Below are 14303 nucleotides of genomic sequence, written 5' to 3' on the forward strand. Positions count from 1 at the left end.
AAACAACACACTGTACACGCATTATATATTTACAAAAACTGGGCAAAAGGCACCAAAGAAATGCTCGATTAATTTTAAACGTGACTTGACCAAGACCACCATGTGGGAAGTGCTGGGACAGAATCCTAATTCAGGCCTCCACTGCTTTACTTTTCCCAATAATTTAATATTCTCCTAGGACAAGTCAACAGTAATTCCTCCCCAAGTACTGGTCCCAGAGATAAGTACTACAACTTAGTGAGAAGAGGAGCCATTGTCTCAAAGCCTGGAACTGTGTTGATATTCAACCAGTGTTATATGAACGAACCAATGAGCGAGTGACCTCATAAAACGAGAGGGCTCGGTGGTTTAAATTAAAACTGTGCGCCATGGGCTTAGGCATTTGAGCACTTGGTGCCCAGTAGGTGGCGCTCTTTGGTGAGGCTTAGGAGGTGTGGCCATATTAAAGGAAGTATGTCACTGGAGGCAGACTTCGAGAGCTTAAAGACCCTCACCATCTTCAGCCTGCCTTGTGTGTTACACTTTTGGTTCAAGATGTGAAACCTTGGCTTCTGCTCCACCTGTCATGCCTGCCCCCTGCTGTCCTGCCTTCCAGCCTTGTTATATCCTTATCCTATGGGACCGTAAATCACATAACATCTTCCTTCTGTAAGCTGCTTCTGGATACGGTGTTTCGTCACAGCAGCAGAGGAGTGTCTCGTACAGAAACTCAGTGTGGAGTTTTGTGTCTGATATGGCTATACATTGAGGCCCAATCTTCTAGAATGTGCCCGTGACAAGGTTGAAGGAGACAACTGTTTCTTTACAAAGTAGGCAGTGTGACCGAACAGCCATTAGAAGCCATTAGAGGAAGCATTAAGACAAAGATATACATGTGACCAACTGCAGGAGAACTTCCCCAGGGTGACAGGGTCATGGGAGACGATTCTAGAGGGCCTTAATGGTCTTCATTTACTCTCCCTCAAAAACTTCTAAAGCTTCCTTCTCGGTGACCAGCCCAGGGTAATGCACATTTAATTCAGCTTGTAATGCAGGTCAATCAATAGCACCGTGACACAGACAGCTTATCACACGTCATCCAAAGTTTAACACATAAATAAATTAGTAATAAACACAAACCAAGCACTTAAGAATTCAATTTGAGGTCTCATCTTTCCCCACAAATCAAAATGCTTCTTATAGCTTATTAAATATTTCAGGTTAAAAAAAAAACATGGTTTTTGTTCTTTGTTTTTGTTTTTCAGTTTTTCTTTCTTTCTTTTCTTTTTTTTAAAATCCAGAATGAAATGGATTGGAAAATTCTTTTAAAAGAAAATTAGTGTAACGGCTTTGGTTTTATTTCTTTATTTATCCTTTATTTTATGGGCACTGGTGTTTTGCATGCATATACATCTGTATGAGGGTGTCAGATCTGAAGCTGCAGACTGTTGTGAGCTCCCATATGGGTGCTAGGATCTAAACTGGGAGGGCTTCTGAAAGAGCGGCCAGTTCTCTTAACCACTGAGCCGTCTCTCCAGCCCCATGGTTTTGGTTTTAATAATACTTGACTATTCATAAGGTGTTCTCACATTTACCCTCTTTTCAACCCCTCTTCAAATTCTTGAGAATTAGGACAAGTTAACCCAGCTGGAAGAGGAGGTCCTGAGCCATGTGGAGAACTGTGAATCCCGAGCCTGGTCTAGGATGGGGTTTGTTCTCAGAGGGGTTTGGTTCTGATGGAGAAGCGGGGGAGATGGAGGCAGCATGGCCTTCCCTGGAGTTCAGGCTTGGCTACACTTCATAAGGACGTCACCATGCTTTATCAGGGTCTGCTCTGTTTGTTTAGTAAGCTTCTGGAGATCTTAAATATAGGCTGTTGGGTTAATCACACCCCTTAGGGGCTGGAGAGAGGGCTCAGTGGTTAAGAGAACTTGTTTCCCTTGCAGAGGACCTGACTTTGGTTCCAAACATGGCTGCTCACAACTGTCTATCATTCTACTTCCAAAGGAAATGAAGCTTGCTTCTGACCTCCGTGGTGACAGGCACACAGGTGTCCATGCAGGCAACATATAAAAACAAAACAAAACATATCCCTCATATGGTCTCCATCAAGGAACCAATGGACTTTATAGCCCACCTACATTCCGCTTCTATGGGACAAAAAACAGGCCAAGGCCTTCCCTGGCTGCCAGGATGGAGGAAGATACCCAGGTGGAGAAGCCTTCTGCATATCAACAGAGCTTAGCTTTTTGTCTTTATAGTGATAAGTCATTTACTTGGCAAAAATTCATTTGCATCATGTACTTCGGATGTGTGTAGCTTTCTTTTTCTTTTTTCTTTCTTTTTTTTTTTTGGTTCTTTTTTTCGGAGCTGGGGACCGAACCCAGCTTCTAGATGACCTCACTTTTATAATCAGGTAGCATCCCGGCGGCCTCTCTTCGGTCTCTTCCCACTGCAGCGTTGTAGAAATGACAGAAAGACTTGTCAGGCTAGGCCACGAAAGATACCGCAGTCTCCTTCTCTTTCTCTATGGCATGCTCTCTAGGAAGCCAGCTGCCGTGTTGTGACACCACTTAACCCACTCTACAGAGAGGATCATGGGAGGAACCCAGGCCTCATAGCAACTGGCATGTGAGTGTGCTGGCTTGTAATTTTCAGGTAATGGCAACCCATGAGAGATGCCCTGCCAGAACCAATTTACTTCCTGGCTCCTGAGTTTCTGGCTCGCATGAACTGTGTGAGCTGCTAAATGAAGTGCGGCCCCTGAGTTTCTGGCTGGTGTGAACTGTGTGAGCCAATACATGAAGTGCCTCTTGCTACTTTAGGCTGTTCAGAGTCATCTATCACGGAGCATCCCGTGAGTAAGACATAATAAAGCTGTCATCACTACTGCTATAAACACTTCCTGAATTTTGCTGAAGTCCGCTGTCTTGTCATGCCCCCCCCCCCCGCGCCTTCCACTTCCGTCTTTCCAAAACTACCCGGAAAGAACAGTCTCTCTTCCTCATGGTCAAAATTGTAACAGTTTTCAGGCAACTAATTCAACTGGTCAGACACCACCCGTGAAGGACAGTCAGGCTGCCAAACACTAGGGAGGCAGAGATAAAACAGGTACACCCCCAAAGCATGGCTCCTTGTTCCTGGGGCTGTCCTGCAGGAGCCTGATTCTCATAGGACCAGGAGGAGTTCCGGTGGAGGTGGGGCCGATTCTCCTGAGAGAGAAGGAAGGCTTCTAGAAGAGGAGGAGGGAGCTGAGGCCACAACGGGTGGATAGGAGTTCACGAGCACATTCTCATCCTGTGGCCCCATGCCCCACGCCAGCCATTTTCTTCTCTCATCCTCTTTTCTCCTATTTTTTTTTTTTCTTTTTGCCACTACTGAGGCTTGAACTTAGGGTTTTGCACATGCTGGGCAAGCCCTTTCCCCTGAGCTGTGTTCCGGACCCTCTTTTTCACTGTTTACTTTGAGATAAGCTCTCTCCCCAAGCAAGTCTTTAGGCTAGTCTCAGATTTTTGATCTTCCAGCCTCAGTCTCCCAACTTCACCACACCCAACTTAAGTCCTGAGTGCTCCTCCTCCTCCTGTTCTCCTCCCCCTTCTTTGCAACTGTCCTAGGAGTACATACACCCTTTCCTGTCACGTGATGGCCTTCGACACAGCGGGTCCTGCAGGGTGGTCTGACCACTGCTAAAGCAGAGACATCCCGCACCTTTCTGTTTCTGGATGCTCTGCTTGTTCCAGGCCTGCCCAGGGCTGTTGGCACCCACATCCTCCAGCTGACTCACGCTGGTCCCCCTGGCATCTGGGCTGCTAAATTCTTTTTCACATTTGCTCCTGCACAACTGCATCCCCCCCCCCCAGCTTTAGATTTCTGCTGCTGGTTTTTTTTTTTTTTTTCTTTTTTCTTTTTTTCAAAACTTACCCGGATGTTCTGAAATTCAATAATTTGATCCGTGCAGGCTGCTAGACTCAACTCCGAGTCGTTGTTAGACATGGAGGCACACGTGGAAGCACTGTGTTCCTCCAAACAAATAAAAAATAAACCCCATTTTTGAACAGGCCCTGGAAACAGAAAGCCTCTTGTCGCTCGAAGGCCATTGTGGTTAGGAGTGATTCAGACTTTCAGCAGCTTCTGCCCGCCCTCAGTATCTCAGGGGCCAGTCTGGGGTCTGAAGACGCCTGCTATGAAGCAAGGGCCGGGGTGCCTCTGGCTGGACGCTTCAGGGGAGCCGAGTGCAGAGGAAGGAAATTGGAAGAGGATGTTTGTCTGGTTCCCTGTGGCTCCCACCTTCCCGGTCAGAGAGAATCGGGCCATTGTCTAGGTGAACCACTTGGCTCGTTTTCCTTCTCAGACTCCAGCTCCGGAGCAAGATTTCTCACTGCTCTCCTTCTACGGAAAAATGGCCACAGGAAGAACCTGAGCTGCCCTTGCCAAAGGTTCAGGCTCTGAGCCCCTGTCTCGTGTCTCTGCCTACCCCCGTCACTGGCTCTTAACAGGAAATATAAAAGACAAGCTTACCCTGGTCCTATCAAAATCAGCATGGAGCCATTTTCTCATCCGTTCATTTAAGCATGTACTCATTCACTCAGCTTACATGTATTGAGTACCTACTGTGTGCCAGCACTGTTTTAGACACTGGTGATCTAAATAGGAAAGGCACAGTCCTTGACTTCGAGAGGTCACAGTTCCGGGAGGAAGCTGGGCAGGATGAGAGGCCGCACAAACTGACCATGGAAATATACGAACGTCCTTGACTCAGCCCGGGAATGTCAGAAAAGGCTTCCCAGAAAAGGTACCTTGATTTTAAAAGTAAAATAAAAGTTGGCAGGGTTGGGGATTTAGCTCAGTGGTACAGCGCTTGCCTAGCAAGCACAAGGCCCTGGGTTCGGTCCCCAGCTCTGAAAAAAAGAAAAAAACAAAAACAAAAAACAAAAAAGGGCTGGAGAGATGGCTCAGCGGTTAAGAGCACCCGACTACTCTTCCAGAGGTCCTGAGTTCAATTCCCAGCAACCACATGGTGGCTCACAACCATCTGTAATGGGATCTGATGCCCTCTTCTGGTGTGTCTGAAGACAGCTACAGTGTACTTATATATAATAAATGGATAAATCTTTAAAAAAAAAAGTTGGCTACGGGAAATAATAATGATCATGTGATTTCACTTGAATCCTCACACACCAAGAAGGAGGGAGGGAGGCACTGTGATTATTCCAGCTTCACAAGTGACTTAGAAAGGTCAACGGCTTATGGTTTCTAGCTGAGAACAAATAGCAGAAGTGAGAGTTAGAACCGGGCTTTCCTGATTCTAGCCTGTGCTCATACTCAGGGCTGCCTTGGAAGTTGGGCAGGTTACCCATTGCACAGTTCCAGGGCTGGCCCTTTCCTTGACGACGTATAATGATGTGTAATGATCATAATGGGTCTAAGCATCCAGAAAGGAAAGGACTCCTTTACAAAGTACTAGTAAAGGATGGTAATCAGGGAGCCAGCTGTCTGTGCAGCCTGGTCAGGGGCTGACCCCTCCTTAAACAGGGAGCTCCACTGAACCCACTGTGGGGGCTTAGCAGTGAGGAACTGCTGATAGCCTGGGGTAAGCTCTCAGCCAGGTGTGTGTGTTTCCCATCTGAACCATACATAAAACAAAAGGCCACAGGTCTCCACAAACTACTAAATGTCCTTCCAATGGTCAACCTGTATTTGGCTCCCAACAGCTGGCAGTCTAGTGACACTCTGCTCACTGGCCTTCTCATGACTGGCCCTGAAGAGAAACACAAATGTAGCAGGTGAGTGTCAGGAGGCCAAGGGTACAGAAATGCCACAGAGGCAGTGTCTATGCTGCACTGTGACAAAGCAGTTTACCTGTGAGGAATCAGAAGATAATTCTAGGGGCAAGAGATTCCATCACTCAAGTATCCAGCTGCGCAAACCGGATATGCCCACAACCCCAGCTCTACCTGGATGTAGAGAGGGGTGGACCACTGGGGTTTGCTGGTCTCCAGAGTAGTGGAAGCCCCTGGCTCAGGGAGAGATTCTGCCTCAGGAAGAATAGATAGAAGGTGACAAGAGGTCCACTAATGCCCTCTTCTGCCTCCATGCATGTATAAGCCCGTATGTATGCACACACACACACACACACACACACACACACACACACACCACAGACGCATGCTCACACACACACATGCATGCTCACATACACGTACACACAAGCATACATATAAATATGCACACGCACATGCACACACACATATACACTCACAAAAAAAATTAAATCTTTTAAAAGGGAAGAGAGACCAGTGAGATGATCCCATGGCTTGCAGCAAAAGCCTGAGGGCCTGTCTTCCCTGGAACCCAGGAAAATGAAGAGACTCCCCTATGTCATTCTGGCATTCCTATGGCAAGATGGGTGGTGGAGACTGGAGGTTCAGCAGAGAACTCAGAGGCCAGGTAGCCTGGATTATACAGATAGGCAGAAACAGAAACCCTGCTTCACTAAGGTGGGAGAAGAGAACCAACTCCCAGAAATTGTCTGACCTCCAGTGGACCTACACACACACACACACACACACACACACACACACACACACACACACACACACACACACACCCCATAAATACATACAGACACATACTAATAAAAAACATTTTTTTTTCGCTAGTTGTAGTTAATACCTGTTGTCTCATTCTTGAGAAGAGAGGCTTAGGAAGATGATCTTAGAGGCCAGCCTGGGCTACATAACCTAGGATAGCCTGGGTTACATATTAATCCTATTAGAATTGTCTCAACACCCTCTCAGAGGTGTAGGGGAAGGGACGCTTGACTGGATGTGCATTAGAGAAGCACTTAAAGAAGGCTTGTGAGTTGGAGGCTAGCACAGGGCTACATACGGGTTCCAGACTAACTTGGTATGTGGGAAAACCCTGTCTTCAAAAGAAAAAATATAAAAGGGTAAGTTTTTTCCACTGGTTCTGGGCCCACATATTCAGGTAATGGTAGTGCTTCCCAGCTTAAAACTAGGAGGCATGGGAGGCCCCAGGATCTGGATTAGGAAGTCCCCCTCAATGGTGGTCAGACATAATGTCACCTTCTACAGTGAAGGTGAATGGTGCTTTTATTATTTTTTTTAAAGATTTATTATATATAGTAAACTGTAGCTGTCTTCAGACACACCAGAAGAGGGCATCAGATCCCATTACAGATGGTGGTGAGCCACCATGTGGTTACTAGGATTTGAACTCAGGACCTCTGGAAGAGCAGTCAGTGCTCTTAACCACTGAGCCATCAGTCCAGCCCCCCAGAATGGTGTTTTAAATTATGGTAAATGACAAGCTTTCTCTGATATCAGTGAAACTAAAACAAATGGTGCCTCGAGGACTGGAGCAGGCCAGAGGGAGGGGACTCACCCCAGTTGAGACCAGCATTTGTCCGTGTTTATGGCTACTTAGCACCTACCTCCCTCTGTCTGGAGGGACTTCCCGCTGGGTTAGTCACAGGGAGCCTCACTTCCCACTGGGGAAGTGGAAGCCTTACTCCTTTCCCTCAAAGGTTCTTAGGCGGAGCAAAGGCTCAAGGCAAGCTGGCCTGTCAGGTGCTCTCCACCTAGAGTCTGGGAAGAGTTTGGCTGCAAGAAGGGGATTCCCTTGTGTTCTGCTCCTCCCGTTTCTGTGTCTGTCTTGTGCATGTTTTTGTGGTTGTAGTGGTCATGGTAGCTCTCTTCAATGTACTCTCCCACCTTCTCACTCCCCTCCCTTCCTTTCCCTTCTCTCTTCTCTCGGGGATAGGACACAGGGCTTTGTGTATGCAGGGCAAGTCCTCTGCCACGGAACTCCATTTTCAGCTCATAGATTATCAACCAGGATTTCCATACTGTTTGTTTTTTTTTTAAGATTTTATTTATTTTATGTATGTAATACACTGTAGCTGTCTTCAGACACACCAGAAGAGGGCATTGGATCCCATTACAGATGGTTGTGAGCCACCATGTGGTTGCTGGGAATTGAACTCAAGACTTCTGGAAGAGCAGCCAGTGCTCTTAACCACTTAGCCATCTCTCCAGCCCCACCTTCTGTCTTTATTTTAGAATTTTAATGTTTATTTTGATTTACGTACACACATGTGAACCACAAGTATGTACTCGGGTGCCCATGGAGGTCCAAAGAGGGTGATAGGGAACTGAAGTTTATACGAGGTTGTTAGCCACCTAGCGGGGTGCTGGGAACTGAACTCTGGTCCTCTGGAAGAGCAGCAAAGACTTATCCTCTGACCCATCTCTCTAGCCCTATGTTTCATTTTATTTTTTGTTGCTTCTCCAGTTTCTGGTAAATTGTTGGCATCTTTATATCACCCTTCCATTTTTCAGGAATTAGCTGTTTTGAAACCAGGAGATGACTATGCACACATTTGGGAATGCACAGCCTCAAACTGAGTTCTAGGTGTGTGACACCGGAGTGAATGCAGTCTGGACACAACGTGTGGGAACACAGCTCTGCTGTGAGATCAACTAGAGCTAGACTTGGGTTCTGTTGCTTATTAGCTAGGCGAGCTTCTGCATGACCCTTACCAGCTCAGGGGGTCACTTCCTCATCCGCACAGTGCAGGTGTTACTTGCATGGTTGTCATTGTAACACTGTGATGATACTAGAATTCAACCTCTGGGGCTGGGCATTGAGATACACGCCTTTAAACCCAGAACCTAAGCATGTGGGTAGATCGCTTTGAGTTGAGTCCAGTCTGGTCTACATATGGAATTCCAGGCCAGCCAAGGCCATAGAATGAGACCTTGTCTAAAGTAAACAAACAAACAAATAAATGAATCCAGCCCCTGCTTAGGCCAGCCTCCTCTCACAGACACCAACAGGTACCCTACAGAGACAAGTCCCTAGCTAAGAGATATCCATCTGTTAGTGAGTTACCCTCAACGAGGGCGTTGGCAACACACATCCTGCTCCCTCACACCTCCCTGCCTCCTATCTGGGAATCAAAAGAGCCTGGCTCTTGATGTGAAACTTCAGAAAGCACTGGGAAGAGACCCACACCTCAGTCACAGGGCCTCTGACTTCTCTCTTTGGAGAACACTCCATGCCTTTGTCTCTTTGTCTGTCTGTGGTGTTAAGTTTTCTAATAAATTCCCCACATCCTAGTACTGAATCTCTCCCATCTGAAAAACTTCAGTAATGCGATCAAATGTTGTTATGGCCATGCAGGATCCTATGCAGTGTCTGATGAGGATATGTGCATGAAAGGTATTAGCCAGGACGATGGCTGCTTTTCCTGTCTTCCCTCTCTCTCTGTCTCCATCTCTCTCTCCTCTGGCCAGAACAAAGCATGGGCCAGGGCAGTGAGAATACCAAATCTTATAGTCCTTAATTTACATTTTCTTTCTTAAATCTTTTCTTTCTTTTTTTTTTTTTTAAGATGATGATTTTGTTTTTCAGACAGGGTTCCAAGTAGCACAGGCTGACCTTGAACTCACTATTTAGCAGAAGCAGGCCTTGAACTCCAGATCCTGCTGGGATTACAGGTGTGCCTACCATATCCAGTGTGATTTGTTTGTTTGTCTGGTTGTTTTTTTGGTTTTTTTGGAGACAAAATTTCTCTGTGTAACAGCCCTGGCTATCCTGGAATTTGTTTTGTAGACCAAGCTGGCCTCTCACAGAGACTCTCCTGCCTCTGCCTCCCGAGTGCTAGGATTAAAGGTGTGCCGCCATTCCCAGCTTCCAAGGTGATCTTTAACATTAAGGAACCTGTCTGACTCATTCTCACTAGTTCTTCCCCAAATTCCAAGCAACGGGCAGGCCCTGTCTTATGAAAGGGTTCTAGGATTGCTGAGGCAAAGAACCAGCACATTTATCAGTCCTTCAGGCCTGACCCTCACAGACATTAACCCAGGCACTCCCAAGACCCTGTCATGCACTGTGGTCTTCACGGAGCAGATTCCGATGCTCCCTAATAGAAAACCAGCCTGTGTCTGGAAGGAACATTCTTCAAGAGAGCAAAGTTACTCTCACAGAGTAGAAGAACCTCGTGTCTGTCCTTGCTTCATCACACTGGCTTCTACAAGGAGATCTACCTGGCTCTGCTGTTCCTGGGAAAGTAAGTTTACCGTAAATGTGGTTAGGTTGCTGTGAATGTTTTTTCCAGAGTCTCAGCTTGCATGGAAAATATAGACACCAAGATGTGACACTGATGCCTGACCCATTAAGAAGACAGACTACTGGGTTGGGGATTTAGCTCAGTGGTAGAGCGCTTGCCTAGGAAGCGCAAGGCCCTGGGTTTGGTCCCCAGCTCCGAAAAAAAGAACCAAAAAAAAAAAAAAAAAGAAGACAGACTACTGGGCCTACACCGCGCACACACATGCACACAGCTCAAAAACTGTGTACACGTACACGTGGAGGCCAGATGCTAACACTAGTGTATTTCTCCTTCACTTTCAACTTATGTTTTGAGACAGATTCTCTTGCTCAACTGGGCACTAGACTGGCTGGGCCAGCAAGCCCCAGGGACCTTCCAGTCTCTGCTTCCCCGGGGCTGGGATTATAGGTGTGCACTACCATGACTGCTTTACTTTTTTAATGATTCTGGGAACCAGACTTAGATTCCCATGATTATTTGGCAAGCTCTTTACCCACCGAGCCATCTTCCTGCCCATAATTTTTTAAAACTTTAAAAATGACACTTATTTAATTTGCATGTGTGTAGCATGTGCTATTTACATGTGTGGAGGTCAGAAGAACGACTTGCAGGAATTGGTTCTCTCCTTTCTACTATGTAGGTCCCAAGGATAGAACTCAGGTGGTCAGGCTTCACAGCAAGCGTCTTTATCTGCTGAGTCTTTCCCCAGTCTCTCATTTTTTTTTTTTTAAGATTTATTTATTTATTATATATAAGTACACTGTAGCTGTCTTCAGATACACCAGAAGAGGGCATCAGATCTCTTCACAGATGGTTGTGAGCCACCATGTGGTTGCTGGGAATTGAACTCATGACCTCTGGAAGAGCAGTCGGGCGCTCTTAACCGCTGAGCCATCTCTCCAGCCCCCCAGTCTCTCATTTTAAAAATAATATTTATTTATTTTTTTTTAATGTTTTTTTTCTTTTTTTTTTTTTTCGGAGCTCGGGATCGAACCCAGGGCCTTACACTTGCTAGGCAAGCGCTCTACCGCTGAGCTAAATCCCCAACCCATGATATTTATTTTTATTTGTGTGCACATGATGTGTGTGTGTGTGTGTGTGTGTGTGGTGTGTGCACACGATATGTGTGGAGATGCATGGGCCAGTGTGCACACAGAGAGCAGAGAGAGTTTTTAATTACCAAGCCATCTCTCCAGCTCTAGTCCAGATTTTTAGAAAGTAAATCTCACACGTTAGGCGTCATGCTAGGCACACGAGAAACATTAATAAATGGTATGTAGGGTTGAGCTGGACATGGCGGGGCAAACCTGTAATCTCTACATTTAGGAATCAGAGGTAGGAAGACTGAAAATTCAAGGCTGGCATGCAGTACACACTGAGCTGAGTTCGTCCAGGACTTCAGGGAGAGACTTTGTAAATGCCAACAGCCAAACAAAGCGAGATTGGGCTGGAGAGGTGGCTCAGGAGTTCAACGAGGGACAGCAACCCAGACTAGGATGTTTGGGGAGACTTTCATGAGGAAGAACACATTTGAAATGGAGCATGATGGTACACACCTTTACCCTAGCACTCCAGAGGCAGAGGCAGGAGGATCTCTGTGAGTTCCAGGACAGCCCGAGCTTCTTAGTAGGACTTGTCTTGAAAAACCAAACCAAACAAACAAACAGAAGTTCATATACACACACTAGCTTAGTTTACCTTATTTATGTACATGAGGGCTTTGTCTGTGTGCATGTATGTGTGTCACATACATGATTCCCAATACCCTCAGAGACCAGGAGAGAATACAGGGCTACACAACCCTGCTCTTGTCTTGATTTCTTGGGGTTTTCTCACAAGCATTCAGAATTCTCCTTATATGACTCCAGTCTTGGACAGTGTTCTGACAACACTGCTAATAAAAACTGACATGTAATCCTAACCTCTGAAACGCTAGGGTTAAAGGTGCTAGGAGCTTTTAAGATCCGTCATCAGGTTAAGTAACACTAGCTACAAAAGTGAAGGAGTCCCAAGTCTCTGTGATTTCCTGTCATAAAGATTCATTGCTGGACTGGAGCTCACTGGTCAAGAACAATGTCTGCTCTTAGGTCCTGAGTTAACCAGAGGTCCTGAGTTCAAATCCCAGCAACCACATGGTGGCTCACAACCATCTGTAATGAGATCTGATGCCCTCTTCTGGCCTGCAGGTGTACATGCAGGCAGCATACTATATACATAATAAATAGATCTTAAAAAAATTAATTGCTTCCCTGTGTGTGTGTGCTCGCACTCTCACGTGTGTGCTTGCATGTGTGTGTGTGAGTGTGTCGGTGTGTGCACACGCACATATCAGTATGTTTTACAAATATACCTGTTATATGTGTATAGGCACATTTAAGCCCTGGTTGGGCAGCTTTCCTGGGCAATCTCCTCCAGGCTATGACTCGGTTCCAGGTTCTCACACATGTGCAATGCAGATTTAATAAAACAGACATGAGCGCAAAGCTGATGTTCCTGGTGAGGTAGGCCAGTGGGTAACTCCTGTTAGTTGCTCTCTGACCTCCACACATACACCAGGGCTTAAATGTGCCTACACACACAAAGAGGTTCATTTGTGTATACACACAAACATGCGCACACAAATAAATAAATAAATAAATAAATAAATAAATAAATAAATAAATAAATAAAAACACAACAGCCAACTGTGGTGACTCTAATCCCACAAGGCACAGATGGATCGCAGGTGCCTGAACTACAGAGAGTTCCAGATCAGCTAGGTTTACACAGTGAGATTCTATCTCAAAAATCAAAACAGCTGAGGCTGGAGAGTAGCTTATTAGTAAAAGGTGCTTACTGCTCTTGCTGAGGACCTGGGTTCAGTCTCAGCATCTACAGGGCAGCTCACAACCACCGGAAACAGTTCCAAGAGATCGGATGGCCTCTTCTGGCCTTCAGCGCTCCCACATGCATATGGTGCACATAAACTCAAGCAGGCACACGATACGTCAAAGAATTTTACAAACCGTAAGCAACCCCACCAAAAGGGAGGGGAAATGAGACTAGGAAAAGGGTGTGTCTGAGGCGGCAGAGGAGACAAGAAAGACTAACGGGGAAGGAATATAGGCAAAGTACATTATACGCACACGTGAAAATCTCATACTGAAATATACTATTTTACATAATTAATATATGCTAATGAAAGAGGGAGGGAGAGAGGAAGGGAGGAAGTTATGGGTCAGGCTTGGTAAGTAAATATATCATATCTGCCTTCACTCTGTCACCCAGGGTTGCCTAGCAGACAGCCAAGGATGCTTAGGGAATGCAGTTGACCTGTGTGAGGTCTGACTCAGAACCTAGTCTCTTAAGCTTTGTCTGGTAGCAAATCAAGAATCAGACTGAAGCACCTGTGTAACAGGTTAATGCACTGACTGAGGTGTGGATTGAATTAGACAGAGACACTAGATTTGATAACTCTTAACTGCCAAGGAGCCAACTCTGGCTAGGACACTCACCCACGGAGCGAATTCTACTGAAGAAGGCCTTCAGGAGGTCAGCACTGATTGTCAGCGCCTGGAACTGGAGAGAGATGGCAGGTCTCCGAGGGTACCTGTGTAGTTTGTAGTTCGCCTCGGGGTGAACATTGTTTTCAATTTTTTTTATTTTTTTATTGGATATTTTATTTATTTGCATTTCAAATGTTATCCCCTTTCCCAGCTTCCCCTCCAAAGTGGTCCTATACCATTCCCCCTCCCCCTGCTTCTATGAGGTTGCCCCCCACAACTAACCCACTCCTACCGTGTTTTAAATTTTTAAGTCCTGTAGTTCATTTGCAGTGAAGAAAATCATGTTAGTTTAGAAGATAATGCTTATTTTGTTCAAAGAAAAGCTAAACAAACAAATAAAAACAATAACAAAACTCACTTCAAACAAATGAAACCTAATGCAGTGCTTGCTTGCAGCCCAGGGTTGGATACTGTCTGGTGGAGAGCCCAGATATGCAACAACACATCCCAGTGTTGCCTCTGAAAGGGAGAGGTAGCATCGTGGTTTGAGCAGGGCTCTGGGTATGACGTTACCCGACAGAGTGGGAAGAATGAGCACTGAGCAAGAGAAGTAAGTAAGGCTCATTAGGCTCCACCTACACATACTACACAAGGGTTTCATGTGCTTTTAATCCTTCCAAGATTCCCTTGGGACATGTAACCCTGTA

The 14303-nt window shown here is 45.9% G+C and overlaps 1 long non-coding RNA gene across 1 annotated transcript; it reads right to left on the reverse strand.

The window, feature by feature from the left end:
- Nucleotides 1-1333: 1333 nt before the first annotated feature.
- LOC102552371 (uncharacterized) lies at nt 1334-4187 on the reverse strand. The gene is made up of 3 exons (XR_015631861.1): nt 3901-4187; nt 1931-2431; nt 1334-1500 (listed from the first exon to the last, which is right to left on the reverse strand). It is a non-coding gene; the product is annotated as an uncharacterized LOC102552371 (long non-coding RNA).
- Nucleotides 4188-14303: the final 10116 nt, after the last annotated feature.

Source organism: Rattus norvegicus, chromosome 10, assembly GCF_021556685.1.
Source record: "Rattus norvegicus strain SHRSP/BbbUtx chromosome 10, alternate assembly SHRSP_T2T, whole genome shotgun sequence".
NCBI classification, from domain to species: Eukaryota; Metazoa; Chordata; class Mammalia; order Rodentia; family Muridae; genus Rattus; species Rattus norvegicus.